Source organism: Brienomyrus brachyistius, chromosome 1 (assembly GCF_023856365.1).
Source record: "Brienomyrus brachyistius isolate T26 chromosome 1, BBRACH_0.4, whole genome shotgun sequence".
In the NCBI taxonomy this organism is placed as follows: Eukaryota; Metazoa; Chordata; class Actinopteri; order Osteoglossiformes; family Mormyridae; genus Brienomyrus; species Brienomyrus brachyistius.
Window position 1 is genome coordinate 24,764,706 of NC_064533.1, and position 17,106 is coordinate 24,781,811.

General features: G+C 46.1%; 1 protein-coding gene across 5 annotated transcripts in view; it reads right to left on the reverse strand.

The window, feature by feature from the left end:
• The window catches only part of rreb1a (ras responsive element binding protein 1a), a 55,925-nt gene that overhangs the window by 32,414 nt on the left and 6,405 nt on the right, over nucleotides 1–17,106 (reverse strand). The window lies entirely within an intron of this gene.

Sequence of the window (17,106 nt, forward strand, 5' to 3'; positions counted from 1 at the left end):
AGTTAAGTTCAAAACGCTGTTAGGGTTTCCTCCTCGGCATCAGGGAAGAGAGAGAGAGAGGGTTCAGGATGCCTGGACCACGACAGCAAGCTTTCTTGTATGAAAAAACAGGAAGAGAGAGTCAGGGAAAGGAAGGGAACCTGGATGGAGAGAGAGGGACAATGACATCAGACGGTCAGGCAAACGAGGCCACTCCAGAGCCGATTTGAAAACGAACATTCGCACTGAAATCAAGGCTGGTATTGGTCCAAAAATAATTAAAAAAATTAAAGTACACAATTCATTACGCAGAATCCTGGAAGGCTCAACATTTCAAGACAAAAGAAAAGTTAAGGGCAGAGAAAGAGAGAGAGAAACACAGGAGAAAAAAAGTACACTGAGATATCTGATCAGTCCATTAAATACGGCAAACATTCAAGTTTTAGCCAATCGATTTAGATAAAATAAACAGTAGGTCTTCTATGCTATGAACATGGCAAAACACTAAATATGGGAGAGACAGAGTGAGAAAGCAAGAGAGAGAGACAGCATAGGGGCAGACAGAACATAGATTATCAGATTAGGAGCTTGTAAAACTGTCCAATTAAGTGGCAGGAAGGTGCAGTAGTTATAACCAGCTGGGATGAGGAGATATTTTAGATCCAGACGCTGTTATCCATAGCGGTCTTCGAGCATATCTCCGGGGGTCATAAGACAGCAAGCCCCTCCCCCCAGAGCCACCGGCCAATGAAAATGACTCAAACCGTCTCAGCACCAAAACAGTTTTTTTTTTGTTAATGGAAACTAAATGTTGAACCTTATGAGGATTAACCACTCCCTTTACAGCCAATGTGCACATGGCAAACAGGGTTCCTTAAGCAAACACGCCACGCTCACGAATGCTTAGCGAGACCAGGAGGGCACCACGCTCATCCGCTTCCTGTTGTAGCTGTTGGCTGTTTTCTAATGAAGGTCAAAGTGCGCCCCCGCAGCAGTGGAGGTCTTCAGTGTTACTGTACATTAATAGAGTGCTACTCCCATTACAGTAGCAGTGATGGTCTGCCCCCACCCCTTTGCACCCCCTGCCTCCTGTTGCTCCTGGGCCCGTTGACAGGCACAGACAAGTGCGAAAGCGCGGCTTTGTGAGCAGTTGGCACCGAACGATATCACCAACACCACCCCCCCCCCCCCAACTCACTTTCTACAGCACATCCCCACCCTCTGGCCATATCAGTTTAAACAGGAAAAAAAGGGGTGGTGAGATAAAAGTTGGGGGGGGGGGGGTGACTGGGGGATGGAGTGATGGAGGAATGAACCAGGCCGACTGGGCGGGCGGGCGGGGGGGGTTCACTGAGAGGCGGGAAAATCTAGAAGGACCTGCTAGGCAAGTCGGCGCCATCAGAGCTTTCCGGAAGGCTGCCTGGCATGTAGTTAACCTCCACGTTACTGATCTCTAGCACGCAGCCTAAGAGCAGAGGCCTTTATACGCCTCCCACACCCTCACCCCAAAATCACCATCATGACACCTCCATCACCAGCCCAAACGGAATCAACATTCAGCCGCAGATGTGGAGGACAAACAGTGGCTCATAATGCTGATATGTGCCATTCCTCCCCTCCCCCGACACCACCATGCGCAAACACTGGCAGCACAAATGGATCCTAACAGGGCGTTTAACCCAGGCTCTGAACACACCACAGTATTCTTGATCTCCTAAAACGTTTGTTACATTCTAAGGTGTAAGAGAGCTAACAAACCCAACAGCCAATCAGAGCACAGGATGCTGCTTATGTCATACATCAGCTGGAAACAGGAGAAGGTTTGTAGGCTGCTAAGAGACAACCAGTATTTTTCATTTTTATGTGTTATGGATTCGTAGTCATTCTTTTGGATAAACTTCATGTTTACGTAATAATAACGTTCATCTAGGAGCCTCGATGCTAATGAGTTTAGCCAAGCTCGGTCAGTTGCACCCTTAAATCTCCCATATTTCCATTATCGACAAGTTTACTAATACTCCACAGAAGATTCCATGAAACCTCCACCCTTCATTCTGAAAGAGTCGATTAGTATACCATTTTTACTTATATATGCTGTATGTTGCTGGTTAGTTCTCTCTATATTAACACCATAACTCTGTATGCGTGTTATTTTTAAAATATAATTTATCATTCTTTAGTATGACCAATTACACCAAAACAAATTCCTTGTACTCGTGCTGTACATGGCGTTTAAAGTCTAAATACCAAAAATGAACTTCAGATAAGCCCATGTTCTGAAGATGACTAGGTCCACTGTCCGCCTTGAATTACCTCACCCTAGTGGTAACGTGCACTTATCTATGTGCTTATGCATGGTATGTGTGATATCTACTCCATCGGCACTGCGGAATACATCCTCCGTAAAGGGTGGACCATCAGACACAGTCCTAATGAGTCATCACTTTGCTGGTTTTTAAAGCATCATTATGTTTTAGAACCAGGAAGATTGCTACCTCCACTGTCACGCAAAGGCATGTCATCTGACAAGGGGGTAGGATGTGTGGAGACTCTGCTTCTTTCCCTTTAGATGTACAGACGCTTTAGTCAGCCGTCTCCAAACCACATTCTTTCGGCAGACAGATATATAGGCAGTGAGCGATTGTTCAGCAAAACTAGTTTCCTAGTTGCATCTAGTCTCCTATACTCAGACTGACCATCACCATAAGACCAGCACAAGACTAACAAACCAACAGGCAATAGCTTTAACATTATAAATAAAAGTGCAACATTTTATATCAATTAATTTAACAATCATAAACAATTTGAAAATAATTTTTTCATACAGCGTTAAGAATTATTTTATACAGGATACAAAATAAATCCACAAAATAAGTGTTTCAGTCTATAGCACACAAAAATGTCTTGTTAACAGCTGCTAAGGCTGTCATCCTGAATGCCAAACAAATCTCTGAAGCACTGTTCAGAAGGTCTATAGTTTTCGGTGAAAAATTACGCAAATGTATCACTGGTAAATGAGGGCAATGGTGACCAGGAGTGAAAACCTCAAATCCTGAGGCATTACCTTGATTTCTATAAACGCTTTATCTAATTAAAATACCATACATCCAGATTCTAAATGTGTCTTTTCTTTAATTGTACACTCGCGAATTAAAAATACTTACAAAACCAAGAAGGCAAGTTAAAGGTCTTTGATATAACAAGAAGCCAACTAAGTGATCAGTTTCATAACCGTCGCTGAACAAATATCATATACTTCCAGATTCTAGAAAACCGTCTGCTGCAAAGTGACAGGAGTTTCTCTGACACGACTCATATCCACAAACAGCAGAATAATACCCCAAAACAACCATTCAATAAATGAAATAAAATCAAAGTGAATAAGAATATTTATTTTGAAGCATTTAAGATGCTAATGGCTGAGGGAATCATTTATTTTTTATATGTAATCTTCTAGGCCTGAGGAACTTCATCCACATGGTAATAATCAAAGAAAACTGGTGAAGGGGATGAGATGAGTCCCGTTATAAGAATCACTGAGTGTACAATTTCAGCAGGTCTACAGTGACTTTACAATGTCACATTTCTATTAACATATTGCCAACTACTCTGATATTCACTTCAACTAAAACCCCCTACATCACTGCATTAAAGTGCCGGTAAGCACAGTCGGCCCTTTGCCCTCCATATCCGGCACAGGGAAGAAAATAAAATCATGGATCAAGTGGTTGAACAGAGGAGGTCACCCTTGATGCAGACTTCCATGACTCTCACACCAAAGCTTCTTCCATAATTCTACCTTTCGCTGCTAGTGTTTGTACAGCGGGATGCGATTCACACGACACACAACCAATATGGGATTAACCGGGACTTCAAAAGAACCATCACAGCTCCTTATCCCATGTCAAACATCCACAGAGCAGTCTAGGGGGAGGTGATCTCCATGATACAGCAGGTGTACATGAGCCCACCCCATAATGGAGTGCAAAGTACAGCCACTCATTCCGGATAAAGCAGACCGGCAGAACCAGGATCCATCATACATCTGCTTGTACACAGGCCATGAAGATCATGCCTTCAGACAGAACAGCGACATGTTGAGTGCACACAGCCTTTATGGTCTGCAGGATTCAGCAAGAGCCCACATATCCTATAATTCCATCTGGGAGAGGACTGAGTATAGATATTGTCAAGTTTCTGAAACTTTCATATATTGATGCATTAAAAAGAGCACAGCATAGGTAATATATATTGTTGCAGTATTCGTGAAAGTATTTCGATTAACTTTTGAATTTAAGTTAAAATACTTCATGGTTAAATGTAAATCAGGCTGGGGGGTAGGATAAGAATTTCCCAAATCTGAACAAATTATCGCTTAATATAATGCCCCCCTAGATTTACTTTGTAGGCTGTGCACTGTACCGTTTTAAAATTAGCAAAAACAGATTCATATTGCTTGTTAAGAGCACTGAAAGGTTTTCACATTTAAAAATCCAGATTCTAAGCAGACAAAACACTTTGATTTCAGCTTAGCTTCACACGCCAGCCATATGCTGAGTGTTAAAACAGCTAATGATGTAACCAAAGATAGTGAAGGCTTTCCAGGATCCTTAAAGGGTTAAATCGAGAATCAGGCAGCTGAAGAAAGTGGCCTTTGGCGATTCAGCCCTCAGCTGTTCTTCAGCACAGGTGCTTCTGACAGGACGCCCCCCCCATCATTAAATGGAAGGCCTTTGTTTCAAGCACGTTGAGCATTACCAGGACCTGCTCACTCCTTGTCCCCCCCACCCACGACCGATGCAGAGTGATGGACCATCCAGCAGCGGGACGGACACAAGAACACGATGGAGGTCAACCGTGTCATGCTTTCAACTGACCTCTGGGGACAGGAGGACCCAGAAGCCCTCCCCTTCCTTCCTGCAGGCTAAATTTCACATGCTTGTTACTTTCACATACTATTCAGTGATGCTGAGTGTCTGGAAAGAACAAAAATTACTAAAAACAAAAAAAAAAAAACTAAAATATCGTTTATTCAGCACTCATAAGCCTGAGAAGCAGAACTGAACAGCTGCGGATGGGACCGGAGTTCAGCTGTCAGATTTAAAAGTTCACTCTTCTGAAGCATTAATGTGTTTGACCTGCAGTTAAATAGACCTATAGTCAAACAGACACTTAGTCAAAGTAACAAGGGCACAGCTCTCAGGTTTAAAACTTTACTCTTCCAAAGCAGAAATGCGTCTGACCCGCAGCCAGATAGACAGACGGTCAAAGAGGCTGGCGGCTCTCGCTCCCACACAGCAACACGCTTCACCTGGATTCCTTCAGCAAAAAGGGTCAAAGTATAAAACCGGCTATACAGGATGACTTAGATGATGGAGTCTGATGGAGTGTGTTAAACACTGATAGACATCGCAGGGAGTACATGCGCAGAGACACACACACACACAGGAGGATCTGTGTGGGGTACAGACCAGAGAGGAAGAAACAGACTGCCATGTCACAATGACACCGGCAGTCCAACTGAACACGCACACATACACAAGTTTGTCATTATATCTTTGTGGGGACTCTCCATTCATTTCTATGGGGAAAACTCTAACCCCAACATGATGACCTTAACCCCTACCCAGCTATAACCTTAACCATGAGTAACCAAACTGGCATTTTTACTTTTTGGATTGCATTCGCAGATCTTTGTGTGGACCTGAAAAATGGTCAAAAAACTGGTTTTTATTACATTGTGGGGGACATTTGGTCCCCACTTTGTAACATTAACCTAATCCACCCACACACACCACGCTGCACTTTGGAAACAGCGAGATGTTAAGCACACCCAAACTCCACACGCGAATCCATGAATTTTCTCGTCTGATGTGAAGTGAAACAAGGTGGAGTCAGATGGAGTGGTAAACACTCAGACAGAGTGACTCTGTCCAGCAATGGTTTGTTTCTACTTCCAGGAGTGAATCTGCGTCCTGGAGGGGAGGAGGAGACAGAAAAAATATCAAACTGTTTATTTACCTAAATAAAACTTGCCAGGACAGTTGCTATTTTCTACAGACAAAACGCTGAACTTTGGTCCAGCTTTTTCACTCTCGCCGAGATCCCAATACGGCTCATTTAAGTCCTCGCTGCATCGCGCTACTTTAATCTCTGATGGATCATCCTGACAACGTGCCACTTGGTAAGAGCAGAAACTTGATCGCAGCTGCGAAGACCCTAACTGCCAGGTTTTCCACCCGGGTTCCATCTGAACATAGCGCATCCATCCATAATCTTGTAGTTAATGAGTTAAAGACCTCAAAAAAAAGAGGAGGAGGAGAGGGGGCTGTGTTTTGAACTTTGCTTTGGCGATAAGGAGACGACCTCTGAAGTTTGGTTCACCCCCCAGCCCTTCCACCCCCCAGTTTCTATGGGGCTGTAGACACAGCTCTTCACCACCAGTTGTCCGTCTGCAACAAATGGTACATTCATTCAGGGCTGCTGCCACTGGATCCACTCCATAAATTCTAGGGCAGCCAGCATGGGTTCTGTGGCCACCCCCACCCCCACCCCCACCAGCCCCAGGGTAGCCCCACCCTGAATTGAGAAGCCTCTGAAAAGGACCCCCCCCCCCTTACAACAATGATGGCCATCTCTATCACAGACATTTTCCTAGTGGCTGTTTTCAGGTGATACAGGCTGTAGATCACAGTTATGCCCTCCCTCGCCAAAGACACCTCTAAAAATGTGTGTGTATGGGGGGGGGGGGGGTACCAGGACAAGATGTGTAAAACCCGGAGGCCAAGAATAGGATTAGTGGTAGGCAATCCTGGGTGAGTGCTTTGGGTTGTACCTCAAACTGCGCCCACAATGTGCAGCTCAGGTACAAAAACTTGCCTGGAACAATGCAGGGGTTTGGCCTGGGATGTGAGCAGGAAGTTGACTCAGCGTTTCCCATCCTCTCATGGGCTGGGGGCCTCGCGGCGCTCCTCCGGGCAGACCCGGGGACTTGAGTCAAAACAAGACATCTGGCTTAAAATTAACTTCAGGCCCCCAGCTCCGAGACGACCCTGCCAGCGTGGCTGGTTTTCGGGGAGTGGAACCCTATCTTTCAGATGGCACTGGCTAAGCCTTTTTTTTTTTTGGTTGCTAAGCTACGGGTAGGAGAGAGAGAGACTGGCACGTCCCACACGCGTGTTAAAGAACCACAAACACGTTCACACATGTCGGCTCAAGAGTCAGTGCTCGATACAGCCATAAATGCTCCACAGCAATGCACCAAACTTTTCACACACACAAACACATATAAGGGAGTGTGAACAGCCCAAACACTAAGAATCTGCTGACCAGCTGGCATCAGAAGGACATCACTATGTAAAAGGAGGATTCACATTCCACTCTGCAGGACAACGAGGTCGACGTCTCTCAATAGGATGCAAAAAAAAAAACACAAGGAAAAATTACCTACCCAGGGAACTGTTTCTAATAATACGATGACACTGCGGTGTGCAAATACATACAACACCCCCCTACACACACACACACACACACACACACAATTAATTTCCTAGGACCACATCTAACAAACAAGCTGGGCATCAGCGTCAGAGCGACCTAGTCAACCAAAGTGCTAGAGATCCACCACCCCCTCCTGAACTCCCCCACACACACCCTGTCGCCCAACTCATCATTACAGCCCCTACTCTCATACCACACGACCGAAACTCCAAAACAAGGATGCGGGCCAAAGTACAGGGCTGTAACGACTGCCCCCCCCCCCGCAACTCCTCTCCACCCCAGAAACAGCTCCAATCTGCCCACCGGGGGGAGCCTGGAAGCTCAGCCAATCAGAAAACGGCTATGGCCGTTGTCATACACCAGAGGCAGTTTTCCATGATGGGGGGGGGGGGGGTGAACAGGGTATCATCCATTAATAAGGAGTGCACAGGGCACTCAGCCATTTGAGATCCCAACACGGCATCACCCATCGTACCCCCTGAAGACCCCTCCCCCGCTTCCCCGAAATAAGAGTCACATTGTGTTTCTCGTTGTCGTTCATGGCTCCAGCATCCCTAGGAGGACCCACCCCCCCATGCTGCCTGAGGTCGCGACTCCCCCACAAGGGCGCGATTCATCCAGCCCGTCCGGCATCTCCGCATGTGGACCGCCTCTGCACTCAGTCAGGAGGACCTCTGGAATCCCGCATTCCGTTTGGCCGTCCCGCAAGTCTGCTAGCTTCGCTCTACGCATCTACACGCTCTACGCATCTACACGCGCCTCTCCTCCAAAAGCAAAACACACACTAAAAATCTATTCACACCCCTCCAACCCTGGATCAAATCTCCTCACAAGGGTCACCCCCAACTCATCAGTCACAAGGACTCAAGACTATCAGAATCGCTTATCTATTTCCAAATACTTTTAAATACAAGGAATTTACTTTGGTGTGTCATACAAAACAATCAGGGAAAATTAAGACAGTTAACATAAAATTATTAGTGGCGCATCGATGAATAATGAATTATAAACATGTCACAGGCCAATACTTTGAGACATTATCGAATCGTGAACGAGCCAAGAAAATCGTTCATCCTCCAGTTAGGAAAATGTCTTATCATCCAATGCAATCATCTCCATTATCATACTATTCGTCTTTAGCGCTAATGCTGCTAACTTTCAGTATAGACTAAAATCAAAATATCAATCAGCAATAAATTGGCCAAGATTGACCAATACCGATATCTTGACCGATACCGGTATGTATTGTGTATGTATTGTGCATCTCTAAAAGTTATGTATATAAATAAAATAAAATACTCTACTTAGGCCGACAGAGTTGCAGACGTCTTCCTCCATACAAGACGGTGTTCTTTTCTAATTTGTGTGCGTCAAAAGGTAATATAAAACCAGATACATTCACCATGCGACTCAGGAGGTCACTGCCAGCACATCCCCACGCTCAGCGTTACGACAGAGTTATGCTCTGTCACTGTCCAGTGCCTTTGAAGACTCTACTTTGGGTTTTAACTCGCTATACAAAAGGGCTCATTTGCATGTCTATGGCTGCTCTCCATGTTTTTCTCGTGACTGCCGGGGTCCTTAGGAAACCAGGGGTTTACGGTACGCCAGTGCGGCTCAAGACGGCCCCGAGCAGTCGAGGGAGGGGCCATCCCGGACCCCGAGGGGACAGAGAGGGCGGGGACAAAGGGAGAATTATAATTACAGCTGTGCGGCTCCGAAGATAGAAAACAAAAAAGAAATACAAACACTGGCAAACCCGCGTGTCTCCCCGCGGCCACAGAGGCTGTTTGTCTTAAAGGGACGGCGAGCTCTCTATCGCCTCCTTTCCACGGCAGTTTTCGAAGCTCACGCCGGCCACCACCCCGACGGGCGTCAAGTTAATGGTTACCGTGACCTTGGGACGAACTTCTCCCGCATTTAAAGGGCTGTTTTCCCGCTGGACCGACTCCGGTGAAACAGGATTCCTAACCAGGAGATTACAGAACAAACTTCCGGGGATGACCAACCTACCATACATTAAAAATTAATATTTATACATGGTCAGATACGTCTAGGCACCTAACGGGATTCCCACTGAATTTGACATGAGATTAAAACTGACGCATAGTCCTGTTACACAGCACCATGTCACAGAAATGTTCCTCAACATACCTCATTGTCATTATAGGTCCAAACCCCCTGCAGAGCTCATGAAGAATGTACTTAAACAAAATTAACCTAACGGATCCCTCTGGGGCCTGCATGTGTACAGAGCCCCTGGTATCATTTCGCAACCAGCGACAAGGATAATGAATCGACCAGAGACCAGATTACCAATTAAGCCAAGTGTCAGCCGCAGAGGAATTGGTGAATATTTATGGTAGATAGACAATGGAAAACATAACTGTCATGGCTGACCAAGCAGCTGCACCAGTCAGCAGAAATTCACAGTGTGTGGCCACAGACCCAGATGGAGGACAGATCACTCACCTTGCCATCATTTCCAAAAAATAAAAAAGGGGGACAAAAGGAAATTAGCCTCGGAAACCATCCATCCATCCATCCATCCATCCATTTTCCAAACCGCTCATCCTACTGGGTCGCGGGGGGTCCGGAGCCTATCCCGGAAGCAATGGGCACGAGGCAGGGAACAACCCAGGATGGGGGGCCAGCCCATCGCAGGGCACACTCACACACCATTCACTCACACATGCACACCTACGGGCAATTTAGTAATTCCAATTAGCCTCAGCATGTTTTTGGACTGTGGGGGGGAAACCGGAGTACCCAGAGGAAACCCCACGATGACATAGGGAGAACATGCAAACACATGTGACCCAGGCGGAGACTCGAACCCAGGTCCCAGAGGTGTGAGGTAACAGTGCTAACCACTGCACTACCATGCCACCCCCCTCAGAAACCAATAAATCAAAAAAATATATAAAAATAGCGCCTCCTACAGGCACAGTCACCTTCAGTCAAATTTAACTTTTTTTTTTCTAAAGAAAAAATCTTGATAAATATTTAAGCCTCTATTTCCACTTAAAAATCCACCATGAACAGAAATCTAGAGCTTTGAGTTGCTCTGATCACATGGCACAAAGTTTCCACATGTTGACACCAACCTCCTGTCCTGCTACAGCTAAAACCCTGAGACCATCACACTAAGGTTCAGCAGAAAATCGCTCTGGGTGCAGGACCGTCGATTAATATCTGAGCTCTGGAATCACAGGCATACTTATGCCGTTTACGGAATATCGCGAGCACTCCGGCTCGGATGCCAGCCTTTTCTAAACATCCCCCGAATCCCCCGGCCTTCTGAAATGCCCAGTGAAAGGTAGGGTCTCCTCCGAGCTGCCAGTCCCCCCCAGGGCCCCTGCTTTGAGGAGGGGCAGGGTTACACCACAGAGAAAGGGATGCTCCAGCCGCCATTGTGCTGGCTCTCCCTGCCCCGCCTGCCCTCCGCATCCCACAGGAGCGGGACGGCCCCCGCTCAGCCTGCTCCCGTCACCGCTCCCTCACCTGCTCCAATCCGTCATGTACTGCCATTTTACCCTCTCGCCCCACAGCATCTCCTTTCCAAATCCGGCAGACGGCAGCAGATGAAGCTTTAGCATTAAAGGAATAATAATAATAAAAATAATAACAATAATTAGGTACCACTTTACAATAAGGCTCCCTTTTCCCCACTTTTAAATGGTAGTAACTCATTAATAAAAAGAAAACTGTGTTACAACTTGATTAAAATTGTCTATTAATTTACAAAGTGATACAACCCAATTAATAACCAGATTATAAACCATTCATAAACTCTTTATATGGGTAGCTGTATTGTAAAGTGGCACCAGTAATAACCAGTAATTATATATATATATATATATATGCGTGTCCACTGATACTTTACTCCCAAAAGGGTATCAACATTAATGCAATTACGTCAATACGATCAAATTATGACTAAGATTAATGATAACATTAACTTTGACAGCCCCAATACTCATTTCACAAGTATTAAAATATAAAAGTTTGGTTAGTCCACGTTTGATCTATATACCTCAGAGAAGGGACAGAGGACGCCGAGAGGGTCACACCTGTCGCCCGCAGTGTCATCGCACCGTGATGGCAAACGAAAGCACAGACAGGGAACATGTCTGGTCATCGCCTGCCACTGGGCTGACAGGGAGTTACAAACACACCTGGCGAACACAAGAAACCGCCAGAGACAACGGATCAGAAGAAGAAGGAGAATAACAACGAGGATAAGGGAGAATGCATACATACGGCTTTAACACCTAATTCAACCATAAGGTGGCACTTTATCCAGCTCAGATTTGAGGGACAAATAAAAATAGGCAAAGAAGGAAGCGAGAGCCAAACGCAAAGCACACAGGAAGGATGTCGCTTGCCAGTCACATGGTGAGAAAACACACTCTGCCTGTTTGTTATGCTTTACCATTATCTCCGTGTTATTCAGCTGTTGAAAACACCAAGCACAACCCCTTTGCCATTCATTAGGCCGGATGAATCAGTCCTTCCACCTCCCATTGATCCATCTTACCGAGACACTCTGCTCTGCCTTGGCAGGACGGTTCCCCCTCCCCCATCCCCACACCTTAGGAGAACAGCCCGCCCCCCATCCCCCATCCCTACATCTTAGCCCCTCCCCCTGACAGCACCATGCTGGCTCCCCTTCCCAGCAGCCCTTCAATGCTAGATCACAGGTACAAGCCTGCTTGGCCAGACAATGTCTCTGCAAACCGAAACGACCCTCTTTTCAATGCTAAACAGGATGGTACAGCTTCACGTTAGAGGATATAATAAAGGATATTCAAAAATAAGCAGCTCTGGGGGTCGGTTTCACTGTACTCAGGAATCTGAGGAATACACCGGGTCCCAAGCAGAACCATTCAGCTAAGCTATTCAACCCGTTACGGCAGTTACACGTGAAGTGTTTCTGTAACAAACAAAACGCTCAAATAGATTAATTCGCAAATAGCATCTCTCATATTGATCAAGGCGAAAACGCATACCTAAGAGAAACTTGAAATTTTAACAGAAAAACCACAATCTAGTCTGAAAAAGTAGGACTGAATTCTTCACCCAATGACGACCTAGTATCTCTCTGTAGTGCTGGACGGTATACCGGTTCATACCGAAAAACATTTTTTATTATTGTTGTGATATGAATTTTTCTTATACCGCAATAGCGGTTTAAATAGCCGACACAACGTTGGGAAAGTGGCGCAGCTGGACACTGTTTAAGGGGGGGGCTTTTTCACCGCCGCTCCGCTAAAGATGTACCGCGAAAGATCAGAAACGGAAGATGCAGCTGACGCTGGAGTTGAAAATAATGAGACACTGGGGTTGTCAAAAATCGATTCTCAGATACCAATCGATATTAAAAATCAGTATCTGATTAGATACTCATATTCACCATTATTGATACCAACAGTGTGGTTTTCGCCTCATTCGCCACACTTCACACAGCACCGCTACAGCGCAGGCGCATGTACACGCACGTGCAGCCCCTCCCCTCCTCTCAATAACCGCTGAACGCATTCACGCTGCTTAACACACACACACCGAGTTGGCCGAACATGGCATATGCTGCAGTTGAAGGCACTTCAAGCTGCTTCAGTAAAAAAAAATACAAAAGTGCCATTTGGAAGTATTATGCAGACGAGCATGGAAAGGCTAAGGATGTCGATAAGCCTTTATGCAAATAGTGCTACAAAGTTGTGGCGACGAAGTCAAGTAGCACGTCAAACCTGGCAAAGCATCTTAAAGACCGACGTCCCGGTCTTTAAGAGACATTTCGCGAGGTCAGTAAAGCTCGTGTTCCAGCAACACTGAACTATTAAGCACTTATCAAAAGGTGTGTGTCGGCCAAGTTAACATTTAATATTAGCAGTTTATTTATAAGCAGTTAGCCAACAAACACGTTAGCCGTATGTTATCATTAAGGTAGCGGATAGGCACAATAATTATATTTTACTATTAGCCAATGTGGGAACAATGCAAAAACGTAAAACAAAAATGTGTCCTATAAAATCCTGTAAAATGTGGCAAACGCCCAGTCGTACATCATATACCGTGAAACTGATATGACTTTGAAAAATACCGTGATATAAATTTTGGGTCTCTCTCTCTCACTGTTTTCCCAGAATGCACCACAGTGCCAGGGCATCAATGAGGCAGAACACTGCGACATTCCGACCTTCCCGGGACAGGCACACAGACCCTCAGAGTCCCTCGAGTGGGGGGGGGGGGGGGGGGCAATCAGTGATATGTAGCCAAAGCCTCATTCAGCAGCCATTCTGGCACGTTCTGGCTGATTCAGAGAGCAAAACATCCTCCTTGGAGGAAGCAGTGAGTTCACAGCTCTCGGAGAGTGTCTCCGCCCAGGAACCGTGAAGCAAACAATGCAACTGTTTTTGTTCATTACTCCTATGAGGAGCCGGGGGCAAAACCCCCGCCCACCTCGTCTGCCTTAAAACACACTCAAAACACCCTGTCTGCCTGTACAAGCCTTTACCAGAGTTTTCCTTTAAATTCAGCTGTGACGGCAGGATTTTGTAGAGAGCTGACTACAGGCAAGGCTTGGGGATGTTCTGCAGGACAGTAGAAGAGACAGGATCACGGCGGGGCCCTCGGACACTGCAGGGGCCCTCAGACAGGCCGGTGGGCCCTCGGGTGGCCTTTCTGAAACAGCATTGGCTTTGGAAAACAAGCCAGTCGCACGCTGCCGTGTCAGACCACTTCTTACTTCCTCCACACAAACATCTCTCTCTCTCTCTCTCTCTCTCACATCGAGCTCCACTCAGCAACAAGTGCTGCTGGCGAATTCACCCACCCCCACGGCCTGCGCTCTCTAACCTCCTGAAGCTATCACAAATCCTCAGCAGACCAGCAACTGGCAGCTGACGAAAAGCGTTTAGTCAGCAGGAAAGCCCATGGAGAGCGAGGGGGGGTGACAGAGCCGAGCGCTCCCACCACGCAGGCTCCGTGCCGCTCCACCCCATCACCATCCCTGGGGCCTCTTAACTCTTCCCTCTACCAGTCTGAAGCAGCATCACCCTGCACTTTATAGGGGCAGGGGGGTTGTGGGGCAGGGGGAGGGAGGCAGGTACCATGTTCCATACACCAGAGCACACCCCCACCCCCCAGAATTAACCCTTCCCTGTCAGACCCTCTGCTTTCATCTTCATGCTGCTGCTCAAAAGTAACCCCCCCCCCAGCCAAGAAAAAAAAGATTTGGTGCTTTTGCTTTGATCCACTGCTTTAATGCTCCTGCCACAATCCCCCACCTCACTTCTGCCCCAGCACACTCCTTGCCCCTCAAACCCAGTGCAAGTCTCCCATTCCATATCTGTCTGAGATGCCCCCCCCCACCCGCCTTCCTTGCTCTCTTCCTACCTCAGCGAATTCTTTCATGTCACCGGCAGCAGCCGTACTTTGAACCCGCGGTAAATACCCGTCCCATTTGCCCCTCATGCCAGGACTGGTGACGCCACTGGCCCAGTGCCACATAGTGCCATGAAACAAAGTGTATGTTAGCATCCCGGAACGTAAAAAAAATATATATTAATAACAATAATAATAATAATAATAATAATAATAATAATACCCAGCATCCTCTGGGGGATGCTTACAAAGCCAAGAGGCCCCTCTTTAGCTTTGACCAGTCCCAGTTAGCCTGTCGTCGTGGTGCAGACCGAATAGTGCACACCAGAAGTGAGAAATAGTGCTTTCGATTGGATACCGCTCTCCCATGTCACATGACACGTCCCATCACGACAGCAGCAGGCGGACGAGAGTGCCCCCATTCACCCGCCTGCCCCCCTGGGCATTACACGTTACCGATACCTATGAGTGTTTAACTCACGTGCCAAAAAATAAAAACACCCATGTAGCCGAGGAGGCGACCTCACAATTCCACAGCCATGGGCATATGGCGTTCTGCAGCCACCCAGCTCACGTGTCATGCAGAAATTTTACTAAAGCACATGAGAAAACGAAGAACACCTTAAAGAAACATTCCACTTCAAATTCAGCCAAAATCTTTTAAATTTAAAAAGGAGTATAAATCACTGTAATCCATTTCATCAGTGCTCCATAAATTCTTTGGTGTTAATTTATATGAAAAACACACAAATGTCACATGGGGCCGATAATTATACTGGATTCGTTTTGGATTTGTCGACGGAGCAATGAAACAAATCTAGATTAGCCTAGTAAACTGGGGTAAAGATAGTAAACATAATAGCTGGCCAGGGTCACCAGCCTGTCCATACATGAAAGAATGTATCCATGGCAAGACCTTAACGTGTTTCTGACAAAATGTTCAGGGGGGAAAAAAATTGTCACACATTGTCTTTATGTTTACAAAATCAAATGCATATATTTGAAATAACAAATTAGTAAAGTCTGAATGAGATTATGCTTAATGTTAACCTGTGGTAAATCTCCGTCCCATTTGTCCCTCATGGCAGGATAGGCGACACCACTGGCCACAGACACTTAATACAAGTTAGTATCCCTTAACTTACAATAAATAGGACGTGCGTACCTGATTAAATTAACTCAATAAATTAACTATAAATACTACTAGTTTAACAAATGTTACTTCACTTTAAACTTAAACAGAAGACAAATAAATAGCCATTTTCATCCTTTTTTCCACTCAAAACAATTATGAACAGGAGTTTGGAGAACACACGTAAACATTCAGAAATGATCATTTTCATTGTATACTCTCAGCCTACTATCCAGCTCACTTTATTAAAGGAACTCCATCGCCCCGCCCTCTCGAAATAACAGCACCTGTCGGATTTAAGGGTCACGTTGACACGGAAGCTAAATCGAGAAACACCTGGTCACAAGTCTGCGTGCGCCCTTTACAGTCCACTGCAAGACACACAGATGCGCGCACAGATGTCCCGGGCCAGGCGCTAACGTCGATTAGCAGCACGAACCGGCCATATCCGCTGTGAACAGGGGCCAAGTTTCTGTAGAAAACCCTCACAGGGATAGACCACACAGCCTCCATGTTGAGATGCTGCTGGCGCTGGGTTGGAGCTCATCATCCTGGAAGCGAGACGTGAAAACACTACCCTCTACAAAAATACTGCTTTCACAAAACACATCTTCATACCCTAATTAGCACATCAAGTGCTACATTCTGAACAATTAAATGAAAGCAGATATAAAACCTCAAAGCCAACAGGCCAACAATACAGGTACTTCTGGAAAGCAAAGCTACCAACAAGTGCCGTGTGTTTCCAAAGTGCATCGAAAGTCATGCAAATGAACAACAGCGACCAGCAGATCCATCGGTGCACTTCACAACCCAGAGCTGCCTGTAGCTCTCTTATGAGGAAGCATTATAAAAAGGACCAAATTTATTTCCTTGATAAAAGCCAAAAATCACCCCAAGAAAATACAGATAAAGGGCAAACAGAACTTCGACAATGTATTGGGGCAACCCAAGGCAAGAGAACCCCCCCCCCATTATAAATCCAAACAGTTAGCAAGCCTGTTCAGTGAGGCTTTGGAGACCTCCGAGTCGGGTGAGATCTCAACTGACCCCTGTAAGGCACCTGCCCCCACCCCCCCTCGCCAACATGCTGAGACCTCTCATCTACG